The following is a 17500-nucleotide window of genomic DNA, read 5'->3' as shown; positions in this document are numbered from 1 at the left end:
ATCTAAGCGTTCTTCACTAAACCTATATTATTTTTTTATTGTTATTTTTTAGTTCATGCATAAATTTGTGTATAAAAACCCATGGTAATTTAGATCATACACAAATTTGCGTATATAAAAACCCCAAGAGTGTTAGGTAGTGCATCTGTTAATTCTGGGAACACTGCCCAGATGGCCCAGGAAGTCTTCCTTTGCTGGACATGGTGTTGTACCTTGTCAGAGCATGAAACATTGGCAGTACCTGGGCCTTCTCTAGTCCAAGCCCAGCTGCCACTTTGTGGGCTGTGAACTACTAGGCCCTTGCCAGAACGCAATAGCGCCCACGACGTCTGTGTCAACCGTCTGGAGAGAGTGATGCTAGATTCTCCAGTGGCATCATGCTGAGACTCCTCTTCATCAGTGCTGACAAGCTATTTGTCCTCCTTGTCGAATCACTTGAGGGCAGCTTCTGACAGGAACCTGAACAGCTCCGTCTTGTTGCAGTCCTCACAGAGGAAGCTTTGCCAATTTCCTGTTATGGCTGCTGCAGCTACACTCTTTCCCACGTTTTGTTCTTGCCATGCCTTTCAGCGAATCTTCAGTGTAGGTGTCCCACACTACATTCAGGCATGGTGCATCCTGCAGCTTTATGGACAGGTAGGGAATGGAGGATTATTGGCACCTGGAGCGGAGGTTTCCGGGAGGGTTTGCTTGGTTCTTGTAGCAAAAGAACTCCTCAAGGTTTTTGCTCCTCATCTGTCAACTAATGTTCAGTTATGAGAAGAGTCCAACTTAATTCTTCAGAGAGGTCATTTGGCACTTCCCTTTGCTTGCAGTCTTTGGGCTGGGGCTTTCAAACACATGGTATCATCAAGGGGCTTGGTTCTTTCTACCAGATGTTCTCTGGTGAAAGTTTTGAACTGCTCCTTGCCGATCATCGTCACCTTCGGACCTTGACTGCTACAGGACCTGCAATTTCCATTGTGTTGAGGACAATCAGGCTCACACAAAGGGGTTGCCAAGGTTTTCTATCGCATTGACGAGGGAGCGTATATCTTTGGCAAATACAGTCTGTACACTGGTTGTCTGATCATGGTGACGTGTGTCCTGCTCATGTGCCTTATCAGTGGAATTGAGGAGAACACTTTCCTCGTCTTCTGCACAGTGAAGTTGCCAGCCTTGAATTTCATGGCCACATCTGGGTGCTCTATTGGAAGTATACCCATGTTCCTCAGGTGAAGTGGGACCTACCTGGCATAGTTGGTGTGGTCCAGTGCATGGAACTAGTGGGCGAGCGTGGGAATGATGCCTGCTGCACAGCAGCATTTTCACAGTTCAGCAGTTCAAGTTCTAGCAAGATTGTCCAGTGCTGAAGCTGAGGCTAGGCATGTTCTCTGTAATGGCACCAATCTTCAAAGTCTTTTCCATCCCCTGCATCATCTGGGTGTATAGGGCAGCCTGGTGAGATTGTCTTTTGCATGCAATGTGGACTGCTCACAAGAATGAATTCGCTGTCCCTGGCATTGCAATCTCGGCTTACACTAGTGCTTGAACCCAACCACTCCCTTGCAACCAGTCTTCAGGGCTGCCATCTCGTTGTGGAGACCACTTAATATCACCACTAATTTATCTGCCTTGTAGCTCTCAGGTCACCTCCATTGAATCTGCTTTGCCAAAGTAAACAGGGACTGGATGAAGGTGACTACTGGCATCCAGATGATCAACAGTATTCTTCACCAAGTATGTTGAGTTTCGGATTATGGCCACTGTGTGTGCACTCTCAAGGAAGAATGAGGCATATGACTCGAGCTTATGATGACAGGCAGCTGGCATGAAAAGCAGCCCAAGATATGTTCTTGTCCATGCTAGATCTGTCTTCAAGGACCTACTATTACTACTGTACTATCACCACCATCACTGATGTAACCATGACATACACATGTAAAACCCTGTGGTATCGAATTAAACCCTTCACTTTGTTGGCATAATTATCATATAGACTTACCGTAGATTGCGGCGAATAAGTAGATATTTTAAGTTTGAAAAAATCTCTCCAAAACCAGGGGTCGACTTATACTCAGAGTAGCAAATGTGAAGCTGTACCACATAGTGGTAAACAAGTGGAACAGCCTGCCTAACACTCAGTGTGCATCACTTAGCGTAACTCCCATGGCCTGCCGCTAATACTTCCTACTGAATTTGATGTTTGGTAAACTTATTTAACATAGAGATTATAATAAAATCGTAAATTCCAGTATAATTAAATGAACACAACACACCTCCATTTTCAACAGCTGATGGACAGTAAACAATCAATCAGAACGCCACTAAACCCAGGCGGCCAGCCAGACAACTACCCAGCACTACGATATGGGTGCCATCTGCGCAATTTTATGATAGCGCTATAGATTGTGTGTTCACATACACTACAGGGTTAATGACAGCTTAATGATACATAATGGCAGTTTATTGAATATACACACAATGACACCTAATTAAAACCTTAACCCTAAGAAGATTATAAGTTAAAATTTAACTTCAAGATTAATTTTACTTCAAAGTTATATTTTATTGACAATAAAAGCATGTTTGATCACATTTTAAAATCCTTCAAAGTCTGCTGGCTGTGCATCATCTAACATAAAGAGGTCTGCATATGGGTCCGAATCACTGGAGCTTCCGACTTCGTCTTCATTATATTTGCTGTCATCCTCCTCCTTGTCGCTGTCATCCTCCTCCTTGTCACTGTCTTGCCACAACAAATCATCTTCTTCCCCATCCATTGCATTTGAAATCCCACATTTTTTTAACGATTTTATGGCGTTTCTACGAAGGCTTCCCAAGACTTTATTACAAATTGCACAACACATCCGGTAGTGGACACGCATATTACCCTTCGTGAATGACTTTTCTCCTCAACCATCCATTTATTCCCTCAAAACGAATACAGTATTGTCCTTAAATGGCTTATTTGGGCTTACATCAGGTGGTTAAGCACAGATGTTAACCCCCTGGTATTACTGGTATACATGTAGGCTTGTTCAGTGTTTGGGGATACACTGACAAGCCCTGGCAATTTTAAACCATTGTGGCTTTATGCTCTTGCTGGCATCCACTCATTACCCACACACCAACCTGACAACAGTTGAAAATACCTTATCCTCAAAGCTCCCCCTGCAAAAAGGATGAAATATGACCCAAGTTGAAAGTTGAAAGTTGTTTCGTTTGCAATCTCTTCAAACAACAGAGCTGCAGCGGATGACAGTTTAAGTTTAAGCCGTGCTGCCGACAGTGTAACCGACCCATAGTTTCGCAGCTGACCGCTTGGTGTTGATGGCGCCACTGACAGTTTGTTTACAACAGTTGATACAAATGGCAGATCATAAGCCAGGTGTACCATAATGTTCTACTATCATACCGTTTATAGATTGTACTCTCAAGGTGCTATACTGGTATGCTGTGTAAACAATTACTATTTTATTGGAGGTGCTGATTTTGGCTTGGTGTTTACCAGAGTTCTTACAAAGATAACTTACTGAAGATTTTTAGCGGTTGCTTGTCCCTTTAGATCCTGTTGCCCACTTCCCGTTTTGTATGAACTACTGTATATAAAATATATATATGTATATCAAATTTTGAAAGGTATCACGATAAGTGTCTTGATGAAAGTGGCGTGGCCTTATTACACACTTTCACCTGTGTTTGGGCCTTGGGGGGGTCGACTTATATGGCAAGTATAGAACTAAACTTGAATTTTGAACTAAAAATCTTGAGGTCGACTTATACGCCGGGTCGGCTTATACGTCGCAATTTACAAAGTGCCAGTCATGCGCCGTTAACGCCTAAATCCACTGGGTCGCCCGACGATACGCCCATTGCCCCCACCCCCCAAAAAAAATTCAGGACGCCTGCTGGACCACACCATACCCATAACCCCTGACGGAGACACAATGATCCTCCCCATACTGGTCAGATATTATGTGTTAAAGGAATATGCTTCCTATCTTAGGCTATTTTTAAACATTTGCCTCCAAGTGTAATGTTAACCTACATCTATTGAGGATAAAATCTTTCACCTACAAATTGACAATAACACATTTGCTGTAATCAGACATATCTAGTTGCCTCAACAATTGCAACCCCAGTTGCAATTGGGGTTGCAATTTCAAATTCTGTTGCATTACTAAGGATTAGCGAAGTTTCTGGTGCACTCTTAAGATTAAGAGAGAAAACGGAGGACTCGGGCGTCCTGATGTGAGAGAAAACGGACTCGTATGATGGGGGACCAAATAAAAAAAGCATAGCTACATGTTTTGTGGACTACAGTATTAAGCGTACCCTTTTCATCACTTTGTAATAAACCTAGCCATGCCTATGTGTGTTTATGATATTTACCATAACATTATATATATATTTAGTGGGTATAAATGGTCGTAAAATGGGAAACTTGGGGTTGGGTCTTGGGTGCCTGAACCAATTAGAATAAATCCCATAGGTTCTGTACTTTCGTTATCGGCGGGGTCCCAATTAGGCGCTATAACCAAGGGATGACTGTACTGTACTGTATATATGTGTGACACTGGCCAGTTGCTTCTGGTGTTATGGTACAGGGGTACCAAGTGACAGCACTAGGATCCCGCTTCCTCTATAAAGGAATAAACAATTAAAATTTAAATTGAAAAAAAAAAAAATTCAAATAATGGGACCTAGCTAACCTAAATGGCCCTAGAGTGGGCACAGTCACGTATGCATCGCGTATTCTTATAGATTGTGCTGCCAGGCATACGTTATCTAGTGAATTTAGTCAATATTGTACAGTAACAATGGACCTAAGTGCAAACCTGTATTGTACATGTACTAAATGATTATGGTACTAAAATTGTTATGTCTATTGCAAATATAGCTTGTTTATACAGGTATTCAAATAAATTACTATCTTACAAGAATCCCTCCAATGTAAGTTATATTCACCCAGGTCGTTTGGGTGGCAAATTATGAGAAGAGCTTAGTCACTCTTAAGTAATGATAAATAAACACACACACAGGCCTTCAGCGCCAACTGTCAAATCTTATCTCAAATAAATAAACAAACAAACGCCAGACATTCTGTCACCTCACCTCCCCCCCCTCTTCCCACACGCTCCTGGCTACTTCCTTCCTTGTGTTCCCAGACAAAAGATTGGTGATTTCTTTATGTTTATTTTATATAATATCTCAGACTAAAGTTAGGATAATATAATTTGCATTGCTGAAATCCTTGCAAGACAGAGATTAATTTGAATATAAGCATCATATATTTTGCTCAAGATAAAAAAAAATGTAGTACATTAGTGTACAATACTGTAGTACATTTTATAAACAGTTTTTCAACTGTGTTTTTGGGCAGATTGACATAAATTTCTTCATTTATTTTCATCCATTTACACACACCATACTAAAAGAAACATAAAACAATAAATGACCTTAGTGCAAAGCTGGAGTGCACACGTACTAATTTGATTAAGGTACTAAAATTGTTATGTCTAGTGCGAATTACAACATGTTTATATTCAAATAAATCAGTATCTTACAAGAATCCCAACAATGTTAATTATATTCTCCTAGGTCATATCACTGGCATTTTAAAATGAGAGAAGCTTAGTAGGACTGTTAAATAAACACACAGAGACCTTTGGCTTAAACTTATCACCTCAACCCCTCATCTCCCCCAACCCTCGCTGACTGGCTGACTGGCCAGTCCTCCTCCCTCCCCAGCCTTTTTAGCCAGTTTATCTTATACATCTCAGACTGAAGCAGAGATTATAATTTGCATTGCTAGAATCCTGAAGACAGCCAATAATTTGAATATTTATAAACGCTATATATTTTGTCAGAGATAAAAATTTTTGCACATTAGTGTACAGTACTGTAGTACATTTTATAAAAAAAGTTTTCATCTGTATTTTTGGGTAGATTTACATAGATTTCTTCAATTATTTTACCCATTTACATGCACACACCATACTAAAAGAAATAAAATAGAAATATATGGACCTTAGTGCAAAGCTGGAGGCACATGTACTAATTTAATTACGGTACTAAATTGTTTTGTCTAGTGCAAATTATAGTATGTTTATATTCAAATTAATCAGTATGTTACAAGAACTTGGCAATGTTAATTATATTCACCCAGGTCATTTCACTGGCTTTTTTTATAAGAGAAAAGCTTAGTCACTTAAGAACTGATAAATATACACAAGTAGACCTGCCTGTGCCAACCGTCAACGTACTACCTCCTCCCCCACGCCCCCTTGCACCTCTTCTCTCATCTGCCCGCATTGCTGGAATCCTTGTAAAAGTGAATAATTTTAATATAAACGCTATGTATTTTGCACATTACAGTAGTGATTTAAGAGTAAAAGTATACAGTATACGTATATAGTATCTCACATACACGTAAGTATAAATACAAAGTTTATGTGATGAGAGGCGTTAACCGGTGCATGACTGTATTTGACAAATTATTCTGCCAAGATCATTTTGAGTTCTCTTCTCCAACATGTCTACATGTGTCTGTTAATTAGCCTTCACTTTCACCTTCTGGACAACAGAGTTAACCCAGTCAGTAAGCTAATTGAAACTGTTGGCAAGCTATTTTGTAAAATGACTGCCATGGCCATCAGAAGCAAAATGCATGATGCCTCAATATCCAGATGTGTTCATTGTTCACAATATATCAGTCTATCTCTGTGGCAAATTTGATGCTTGTAAGACAAAATGAACAATTTTTGAATATTTTTTCAGCTAAACCACCCCACTATATGTCCCCTACAATTCACACAGGATACATATTCCAGATTTGGATTAAAAAAATAATAATAATAAAAAAAATTCCTGAATGCTGTTCAGGAGGAAAAAAGACCACTTTATATCTCATTCTAGTAAGGAACAGCTCACTTACATTATGTCACAAAACAATATCATCATGGGTTGTATGTGGTTGATCCTGTTTTGTTTCCCCGAGGTAAATTATTGATTTGAGATAAAGGTGTTTATTTGGGGGAATTATACCAGAGGACTATTTTGAAAATAAGTTTATATAAGACCAAAGTACAAAGCTAATTTTATTGATAAGAATCCAAGTGGATGAATGAACCAAGACGTTTGGGCTCTGCATTTATCAAGATTAACTGACTCTAGGAATGCCGATGCTAAGACATAGTCAGCAAGTATAGAACCAAAAGTTTCCTGAAAGCAAAGTATCGTAACTGCAAAGCTAATATGTTGAATACCGGTAGGAAAATGATAGAAATAATGTAAGAAATTTAGTTATGGAGCTTAATTCAGGTTATATTTAGTTACAGTAATATATAATAGTTACCTGAATTGTAAATACCGTATATACTCATCTATAACCCCCCTCGTTTATAGGTCGACCCTGATTTTTTGACCAAGAAATCGTTAATTTACGATATTCCTCGTTTATAGTTCGACCCACGTTTTTGAGGGTAATGGAACAACAAAACCTTCACTAAAAATGCTCTACGTCCTATAAACTGAGGCTCGCCGTGCCTGAAACACGAGTGCCGAAGGCAAATTGTTTACCATTTATTATTACTACACTTTACACTGAAATGCGGGTAGTTTCAACAAAAATATTGTATATTTCCATTCAAGTGTTTATTCAAGTCAATTAGGAGGGAATATTATTGTAATCAACAGTTTTTTAACTAAACCATTCAAAAAACGATTACGGTAACATCTTTTGAACGAAAGAAAGTGAAAGTCATTGTTTTCGTCACGATTTTATCCCACTTTCCACTGTAATATGTACGTAATTTCAGCAAAAATATTACATTTCCGTGAATGTATTATATCAAGCACAGTATGAATAGAATATCATTGTAATATAAGAGAATTTTAGCCGAAAACTATTAAAAAAACGAGTAACATCTCAAGAACAGAAGCTTAGGTAAAGTCTTTTGTTTTCGTCATGTATTTTATTCTATTTTACATTGAAATACATCACGTTTCAGTAAAACTACTATTTATTTCCGAGAATATATTCATTCAGGTGCAGTTTAGGTAAAATATACGTGTGATGTAACAGTTTTTTAACTGAAAACGATTCGAAAAACACGTACCCTCTAGCCACTGTAATACGTACGTCATTTCAGCAAAAATATTACATTTCCGTGAATGCATTATATCAAGCACAGTATGAATAGAATACCATTGTAATATAACAATATTTTAACCAAAAACTATTAAAAAAACGAGTAACTTCTCTTGAACATTGGAAGGTTAGGTAAAATCTTTTGTTTTCGTCATGTATTTTATCCTATTTTACATTAAAATATACCACGTTTCAGCAAAACTACTATTTATTTCCGAGAATATATTCATTCAGGCACAGTTAAGGTAAAATATACATGTGATGTAACATTTTTTTTAATTGAAAACGATTCGAAAAACACGTGTACCGTCTAGCTGATACAGCTGGTGGTACGTGATGCGTCATGCGTCGTTGTAAACAATAGGAGGTTGAAGTAGATTACCGGGTATTATATTAAGTGTGAAATATCGAAAAGGTTTTTATTACCGGTATTTTTTGTAGATCAATGAGAACTGTGATACCGTATATGATATGATAAGTTAGCCTGTGCTAAGAACTTCAACATAGGCTGCTGAAAGCACGTTGTAAGGTAATTTAGCCTATTGTAAGTTGGTGAGCTTCATTTGCTGAAGGAACTGCACAACTTTTCATTACTAATTGGTACATATTTTACGTTTCCATTGTTTGCTGGCAGTAAATGGTAATTATTTTTCATGTCTGAAGCTAAAAGTTGCTCCTTGCCCTTCCCATCATGCAACGGTTCAGCCTAACAAAACTATTACGCTTGTATAGGACGACCCCCAATTTTTTGCCTAAAATTTTGGTCTTAAAAACTCGAACTATACACGAGTATATACGGTAATTACAGTGACCCCTCGGTTAATGAACTCAATCCGTTCCAGAAGGTTGTTCGTTAACCGAAAAGTTCGTTAACCGAAACCATTGTTTCAATGGGTTTTTGGGTAATTGGTTCCAGCTCACTGAAAATTTCCTAAATTCAACAAAAATGGTAGAAAAGTTCACTTACTTTGAGGTGTGTATGTAGAAGGCTCCTGGATGATGATGATGATGATGATGATGGGATTTAGAATGGGGGTGTAGGAGAAGGAAAAAGAGAAGGCATTTGGGTGGAAGAGAAGTCACCCCATGGAGCCATTTCACCCAAAAAATTTTAGCTCTCTTGGTGTAATTCAAGATTATTTTCTTTAAATCAACACTGCACTGCATTATATATTGTCAATATGTAAAATTTATTTCAAAATGACCAATAATTTGCTTGGAAACACAGAAAAATAGCGTTTAGTTGAAGAGAGTCTCAAGCAAGATGTTACCTCCAATGAAAACAGAGAGAAACTAACACCTGTTTGCTGTGTTAAGAGGCTGGATGCCGCGCATTAAACTAGTCACTTTACCTTCACTTATGTTCAATAATTGTTAAAATGACTAAAAAATTGAATATTTAACTTTTAAAATTATTGAATAGTATAAACTTCTTGATATTTACTAAAATAGTAAGGAATTTAAGCCCTAGAACCGATTAATGTATTGGCGGACTGATACTAAAGCTGGTTGCCCGGTCAGTGCAAGCGAAAACATGTTGAGGTCGGTTCGTAAGAAATTCGTTAACCGAATTTTTGTTCGTTAACCGAATTGAAGATCCTTATGGAAGGCAGTTCGTTAACCGAAATTTTGTTAACCGAGGCGTTCGTTAAACGAGGGGTCACTGTACTCCTGATTTAAATAATAGTCTTGCATGAGTCTACATTCCTTTGTCTACTTGCACATCCTACCAGCTACCATTGAATGCTAAATTACCTGCCATCATCAGTGCCTTACCGATCCTGACCAGAGAAACACAACACTCACCACCTTTAGTTAAAACTGGCAATCATGGAGGGGTTCCACTATTAATTCTTGACCTCCATCCACATCAGCAAACCTTGAATATCAGTTTTTATTGTAGGATATCCTAACTTTATACTTTGTACATATTATAAACTCAGACATTGCTACTTAAGGTATTCACCCATTTCGAGTGTCTATTTGATTCGTACAACTGGATGTAAATATTTCTTGTCCTGATAACAACCAATTCAGGACACAATGTAAGGAATGTGAGAATAATCTGCTTCCAGGTGTTTGTACTCCACCATCTAGTTAGGATATGATCCCATAAATACCTTAAATACAAACATGGGCAAATATTAAGAGAGTTGAACAATATTTAAGACATTTACAAAATTGATGTGTTTGAGAGTGAAGATATTAGAATTTATAAAGATGGCTGTTGCTAAATTAATAGAAAAAAAATCACTGATGAGAATGAATTTAATGATATGGATTCTTGAAGTGCACAGTTATTTTGGATTGGTGTCTGGTGAAGAATACGTAGTTTTTATTATGGTTGAAACCAGATGTGGGCAGTGAATAATGTAAGAGTTTGAGTGAGCTTGTATCTTTATGCCTGATGAATTGAGACTGTGCACACTGCTGGAATTTGAAAGAATAAATGGAAGTTTATTGACAATATGAGCATCAAGCAAAGAGAAAAACAACACATTCAGGTGAAGTGAAAATCATTTGATCATTTATTTATGGCACGAATCCACTGAATAGTCCCGTAGCTCACCTCCCTACACTTGTGAATCAGACACCAAGTGTGAGTATCTTTGCTGAGGAAAATAAAATTATTCCTGCAAGAGGGGGTTCCTGACATAACTCTTTGAACCGAGAAATTGAATAGTGAACCCTCAAAGATCCGGACTAAAAGGGGGAACCGCCTATTCGGAAAAGCAGATTGTCCGGATTCTCCGGCTAATAATAAATGATACCCGTATAAGAAACACCACAAATACAGTACTGCACTGATGTAGTGATAAACAAATTACTGTACAGGCATCCCCCGTGTTACGGAAGCCCGGGTTACAGAATTTCGCTCTTACGGAATTTGTAAATTATGACCAATAATTTCGCGTTACGGCCCGTAAATCCGCCCTTATGGAAATTGGGGTAAATTTTAACAAACACAAGGCCTCACACATGCCATTCAGACTGACAGACTTGACAAGTTTTACCAACCATAAAGACAGTTGAACCTTTAAACATCACTCACAATGGATCTTGAATATTCCAACTGTAATCAGACATACCTAAGTTGCCTCAACAATTGCAACCCCAGTTGCAATATCAAATTCTGTGTCACCACTAAAAAAATAATAGTCCCTGGTGCACTCTTAAGATTAAGAGAAAACGGACGACTCAGGCGGCCTTGAAGTTAGAGAAAACGGACTCCTATGACAGGGCACTCAAATAAAGAGACATGGCTAGCACATGTTTTGTGGACTACCCACTATACAGTGTCCTTTTCATCACTTTGTAATAAACCTCGTCATGCTTATGTGTGTTTCTAATAATTACCATAATATTATATATTTATAATTTAGCGGTTGTACAAACACAAGGCCTCAGACATGCCATTCAGACTGACAGACTTGACAAGTTTTACCAACCATAAAGACAGTTGAAGCTTTAAACATCACTCACAATGGATCTCGAATATTCCAACTGTAATCAAACATACCTAAGTTGCCTCAACAATTGCAACCCCAGTTGCAATATCAAATTCTGTGTCACTACTAAAAATTAATAGTCCCTGGTGCACTCTTAAGATTAAGAGAAAACGGACGACTCAGGAGTGCTGAAGTGAAAGAAAACGGACTCCTATGACGGGGCACTCAAATAAACATACACATAGCTGTATAATGCAATATTATGCAATATTAACCCCTAAATTGGTGTTTTAAGAAGGTATATCATAAATTATTTAATGTACTGTATTGTATGTATTTATAAATGTTTATTTTCATTAATAAAAGTGCTTGAATTACTTTTATGGGGCCAAAAAAATTCCTTAGGAACGCATCTCCAGTTTTATAATGGAAGTCAATGGGAAAATAGGTTCCGCGTTACGGAATTTCGCAATACGGTCAATTTTCCGGGAACGGAACCCTTCCGTAACGCGGGGGTTGCCTGTATATAAACCATGCATTTACCTATGATTACAAAATATGAAACATTGCATCATTACTAGGGTGAATGAAATAATATTCCCACAACCAACAATTGTCAACTCTGTTTATGTTTCCCACCTCCTCGGGCACCTGTGTCCAAGCAACTGACGGGTCAAGCAGCGCCCATGGGCTTAAAATATTCTTTGCTCTGGTTTGGGAATGTTTCTTAGGGAAACTTCTAGAAGGCTTCTTAGCCCAGAACCCCCAAATTTTTTGTCCGTATCTTCCGAAATCCGGATTTCCCGGGTCCGGATCTTCGAGGGTTTACTGTACTGTATTTGAAAGATCTCGTAACAATAGTCATTCCCAGTTTATTAATATTTTAGTCAAGGGAAGTGGGTTAAATTTCCGACTGCTGGTCCTTCAAACTGGATAAGAATTTTGATTTGTAATACTGTACTGTACCTATCCGTTAATATTTTTTGGTGATTGGTCAGTTATCCCTCACTGACATATAAATCTCCATCTATATATCTACCATGACTCTCCTAACCCTGCCTTCAGCTGGATTCTAGCAGGTTAGCTAAACACCCTAGAGTGTTATCGATTTCATGACATGCTAATTTGAATCATTAGAAGGACAAAATGAGATACGGAGAAATTAGTTTGCAATTATTCAATATTCAATTCTCCATACAAGTGATCTGAGTATTACTAGACCATTTTGTTTTTCCATGTGTGTGTGTCCCACAATTTGCATCTTTTCCTAATTTAGTTCTATGTCATTAGTAACTATAATGTTAAGTAGTTAAATAATTAATTCATAATCATGTCTATAAAGCTTAGGATTACAGGTTACAAAGGTAGTGTTACCGTTTGTTGGACTGAATTGGAGAATATATTACTATCTCATCCTTATAATATGGCTAAACTGGAGTCCTTAATTGTTGGTTTAGAGGATAGGAGAGCTACTCTTTTAGTATTCTTTGAGGAACTTATTTCCTCAGTACAGGAAAACAAATGTCTGAAATCATCAAAGAGCAAATACTGTACTAGCTACTGTATATGTTACTAATGTTGTACAGTTATATCTAAAGGTAAACCTCCCTTGACAAGACAAAGACAAATGTTACAGCCTGATATGAATAATAATCTTACTGTCAAAAAATAATTAAATTACCTCAACTTCAGTTGCCAACCTACAGTGAATATAGTGTATGGACTTCCTTCTAGGATCAATTTCAAGCTGCTGTTCACAAGGGACAGATTTAGATCCTGTTTCCAAGCTGAATTATCTTCAAACTCAGCTGAATGGAGCAGATAGGAAGCTTATCCAGGGGTTCGAATGCACTAATGATAACTATTATTTGGCTGCTGACTTCCTAATAGAAACATTAGAATTTCGATAGAGCGATTAGGGAATGGGCAAATAAGTTTATGAATCTCGGAAATCCTGGACATAGCCTTCAAGAACTTATGGTTTTTAGAGCCAAATTAGAGGCTCTCTGCATAAGTTTACAGTCAGCAACTGTGCACATACATGCTAGTTCTTAGAGTGTTAAGGCCATATTGGCAAGAAGGATTCATGTGAAAATGATGGAATCTCTTCAACTCAAATGTTGCAAAGATTACCCCATTGTCTAGTGTAATTGATCACCTTGCATCTTACTAACACACAGTACTGCCTAAGACTATGGTTTAAAGGATTGAAACTCTGCAAAAAGTCCAACCATCTAAACCTATACAGTCATCATAGCAAAGTGATCACCCTGAAGCTTTTTTGGTCAGTGTGACTAAGGCTTCATCTAACCCTCAGAAATCTATAACAGAGTTTAGTAACTACTAATTCTGTTAAACCATCTCCTAGAGGCTCCACTGTAACTGGACCATTTACAAATCCATGTGTCTTTTGTGATGCAAATTACTGTAACTCCAATTGTACACAGTATACTTTTGTGAAAGTTTTTAGACAATGGTTGAAAGCAACTTCTCATTGTGAAATTTATTGTAAACCATCTCATGGTTCATTGAGTGCTTGTTTGACCAGTGACTGTAGGAAGTAAACATCATCATCATACATTCCCATGCCCAAGGAACTTCTCTCAAGTTAACAACTCTGTGTGTTCACTAAGAACAGGACCCATGGATAAAGTAGCTGTGGCATTGCCAGCAGCAAAATTGAAAATGGGGAAGGGAAAGGGTTGGAAAAAAGTATTGCATTGTTTGGTGGAAGAGATGAAATTAAAGCCACAGCGTAAAATTCATTTAATGGTTGTGGGCTTTGTAGGCGAGTCAGAATTTAATCTCTAAAGTACTGTACTGTAGTTAATTTTACTGTTCAAGTAGTTAAGTGGTTTTACCAGATGCAAACATGTGTCGAGGACCAGTTATCATCAGTTTATATTGATGGACTACATTTGGTTATACAAATTAGACTTAACCCACATGCAACTAGTGACTACATAAGTGATCTGGACTAATATGATAGAATTGTCAATGATCAATCTAGGCGGTATAATATCGACTTAATGGAGACTCCAATGGGTTCCTAAATTTACAGCAAAATTCCTATTGGTTTTTGTCACAAACACTAAATATCATGTTGCAGTTGTGTCAGAAATTACAGTGGAAGGGGCAACTTCTGTTTTCTGATCCCCGTGCGCCTGCTGATGACAATGTACTGAGGATGGAGATGGAGTGGCTTTGGAAACTTAACATGATAGGAATAACCAAACAGTTACGGCCAGTATTAGTAGTACAGTGATACGTATCTCCATTAGCCGGAACAATTGATGCAGATCACTTCTGGGAATGAAATATTTCCAGGTAACGAGACGACTCCCTCAAAGCCGGAAAATAATCCCTCTTCCTTGGAATTTCCAGGAAATGGAAAAATTTTCTCGGAAGTTCAGAAATTGCCCATTACATCATCACTTGAACCCGGAAAAATATCCCCCATCCCCAGAATTTTCCGGATACCGGAAATTGTTCCTTGGAATTTCCGGAAAATGTGCCTGATTTTCATCTCTCAAACCCAGAAAAAACTCCCCCATCTCCGGATTTTTCCAGAATTTTCCAGGTATCGGGAAAATTTCTCATAATTTTCCGGAAAATGTACCCCTCGGAAAATCATTCCCAACTCCAGGATTTTCCGGAAAATTCCGGCTTTGGGAACGATTTTCCGAGAAAATTTCAGTTCCAGCTATCGGAGAGTTCTGGGTACATTTGCCATGGTGCCCAGAAGCACCAAAGCTTCAAACTAATTATACTTGAAAAGGGGTTTATTAAAGTCATACACAATCCTGTTGTCACTGATAGGACCCATTATATTCATTATTTGGGAGTCGCCAGTAAGGATGAATCAGGTTACAGTAATTTGAATTTACTGAAGTTTTAATTTATATAATTTTTCATTGTTTAAATTTTTTCCTGAGTCGGACTATATTGGGCTCAAGCTAGTCCGACTTATGTGGAACCAACCCCACCCCCTGGTAATTTCGACCACTATTTTGCTGAAAAATCGCATCCAAAATCAAAATTAAAGTTTACAATACTCTTTACTGTGTACTTACATATGTTGCAGATGAATTTTGAGATTATTGTAGCAGGTGATTCTTGATGAATTTTGAGTTAGAAGACAAAGGGGGCTGCTTAAATTTACATTACTGTAGTTTCACTTGCAAGTAAGCTATTTGGTTTCACCATTTCTGACTCCGAGGTGTAGAGTGAGTGATGGCAGATCCACAGACCCTAGTCCAACTAATGGGAGTTTTTAACTTATGGAAGTCTGACTGAGGGGATCATACTCAGGGCCCCCTCCTGAATATAATATATTTGTTGTTAGTAGGATTCATATTTCAATTATGTTGTGTCATGTGGTGTGTGCATCTCAAAACTGCAGACGAGTGCATTTCAGCCATCTGGCACCAGTAAGTCTGGGCTTTGGCAGTCACTGTCTAAAAAACCTGGGAACTGATACTGATTTACCTTCCTGTATATATTTGCACATATGTTTGTATAACAGTAACAAGATGATGTTCTCATAGAAAATGAGGAATAAATGTGGGTGAGGGACTGGGCACGATGTGAGGGAAGCCCTGGGAGGGTTGTCTAAGCATTGGGGCCCAACCATTATCTTGCACAAAGCCCATCAGAAGCTAGAACCGGCTCTGGTCATACTCTATGTGTTACAGCCCATGGTATATAGGAATGAATTTGATAGATGTAGGTACACTCGCAACAAAAAGTATCGGTACATACTGTAGTGTGAACAGTTTTAGTTGTTCTAGCCGTATGTTGGCAGCCCTGATTGTCAGCCATATGGCAACGCTTAGTGGAGGGGGGGAGGTTATGAGGATACACTTACCAACCTTCTCGACATATCACTGTGTATACGTATCGTTTTGGAACTCGTCGATGCTTTTTGGTGCGAGTGTACATTAGTATTGACTGTGAGCTAATAGATTTGTTTTGCTTTGTAGGTCATAATGGACCAGTGAGACACATGGTTCATTCTCCGTGTTCACCAGCATTCATCACCTGTTCTGATGACTATCGAGCAAGATTTTGGTATCGAAGAAATGTTCATTGATATGTCTCTGTAACTTGTAATGAGAAATAATTGTCATTAATCATGGGGGAAGAGGAAGGATGAGAATAATATTTTTATCATCACTAATTAAAGCTTAAAAAATTCTTGATTTAGTATATTACAGTATATTTTGCATTCAATTGAAGACACAAGGGACCATTTTTAAGTACAAATTTGGTCTTCATTTTTAATAAAATTATACTACATTTAATTTTTATGACTTGAATGCAGTTCATGAAATCTTGAGGCATTTTCAAGTACCCAGGTAAAGGTAAACCACTTACTGGTACTCTGTAGGTGGGAGTGTATAAGTATTGCCCTTGTGCCAGTGTATTATTATTGTAGTTCACATGTTCTCAATAAAAATTGATTATAACTTTTTTTTTTATCCTTACAAACCAGCATACCCTGTATATATACATAAATTAATGTCATATATATATATCAGTTCATAGGTTATGCTTTCATAATTCCTTTCTATGAAGGAAATTTGAGATTAGGGTAAATATACATGACTTTTCAGTTAATGAGGTAGATACTAAAGGTGACAGAAGTAGCAGGTAATATACAAGAACAAAAATTATTGTAAGAATATTGTACTTTATTGCAATAGGAATGTAACATTTTACTTGAAACTTTTCCTCATTATTTCTGGTCTCTGACCCTTTTAATGTGTAAACTGCATGCTCATGGTTAAGATTGACTTGATATCCTGATGAGTGTACAATGGAAGACAAAATTCATGTCGTGAAATTTGGCAAAAACATATGCCGAAAGGCTAAACTTTTGGTGCGCTCTGCCTTGTGGTAGGGGGCTCTCATAATG

General features: G+C 37.9%; 1 long non-coding RNA gene across 1 annotated transcript in view; it reads left to right on the top strand.

The window, feature by feature from the left end:
- The window catches only part of LOC121866130, a 36761-nt gene extending 19710 nt beyond the window's left edge, over positions 1-17051 (top strand). The window contains exon 3 of the long non-coding RNA XR_006088896.1: positions 16566-17051. This is a non-coding gene — a long non-coding RNA (uncharacterized LOC121866130). The remainder of the gene's footprint in view (positions 1-16565) is intronic.
- Positions 17052-17500: the final 449 nt, after the last annotated feature.

Source organism: Homarus americanus, unplaced genomic scaffold (genome assembly GCF_018991925.1).
Source record: "Homarus americanus isolate GMGI-L3 unplaced genomic scaffold, GMGI_Hamer_2.0 scaffold36543, whole genome shotgun sequence".
Lineage (NCBI taxonomy): Eukaryota > Metazoa > Arthropoda > Malacostraca > Decapoda > Nephropidae > Homarus > Homarus americanus.
The sequence above is the reverse complement of the archived record's forward strand: the minus strand, read 5'-3'. Positions and strand labels throughout refer to the sequence as shown.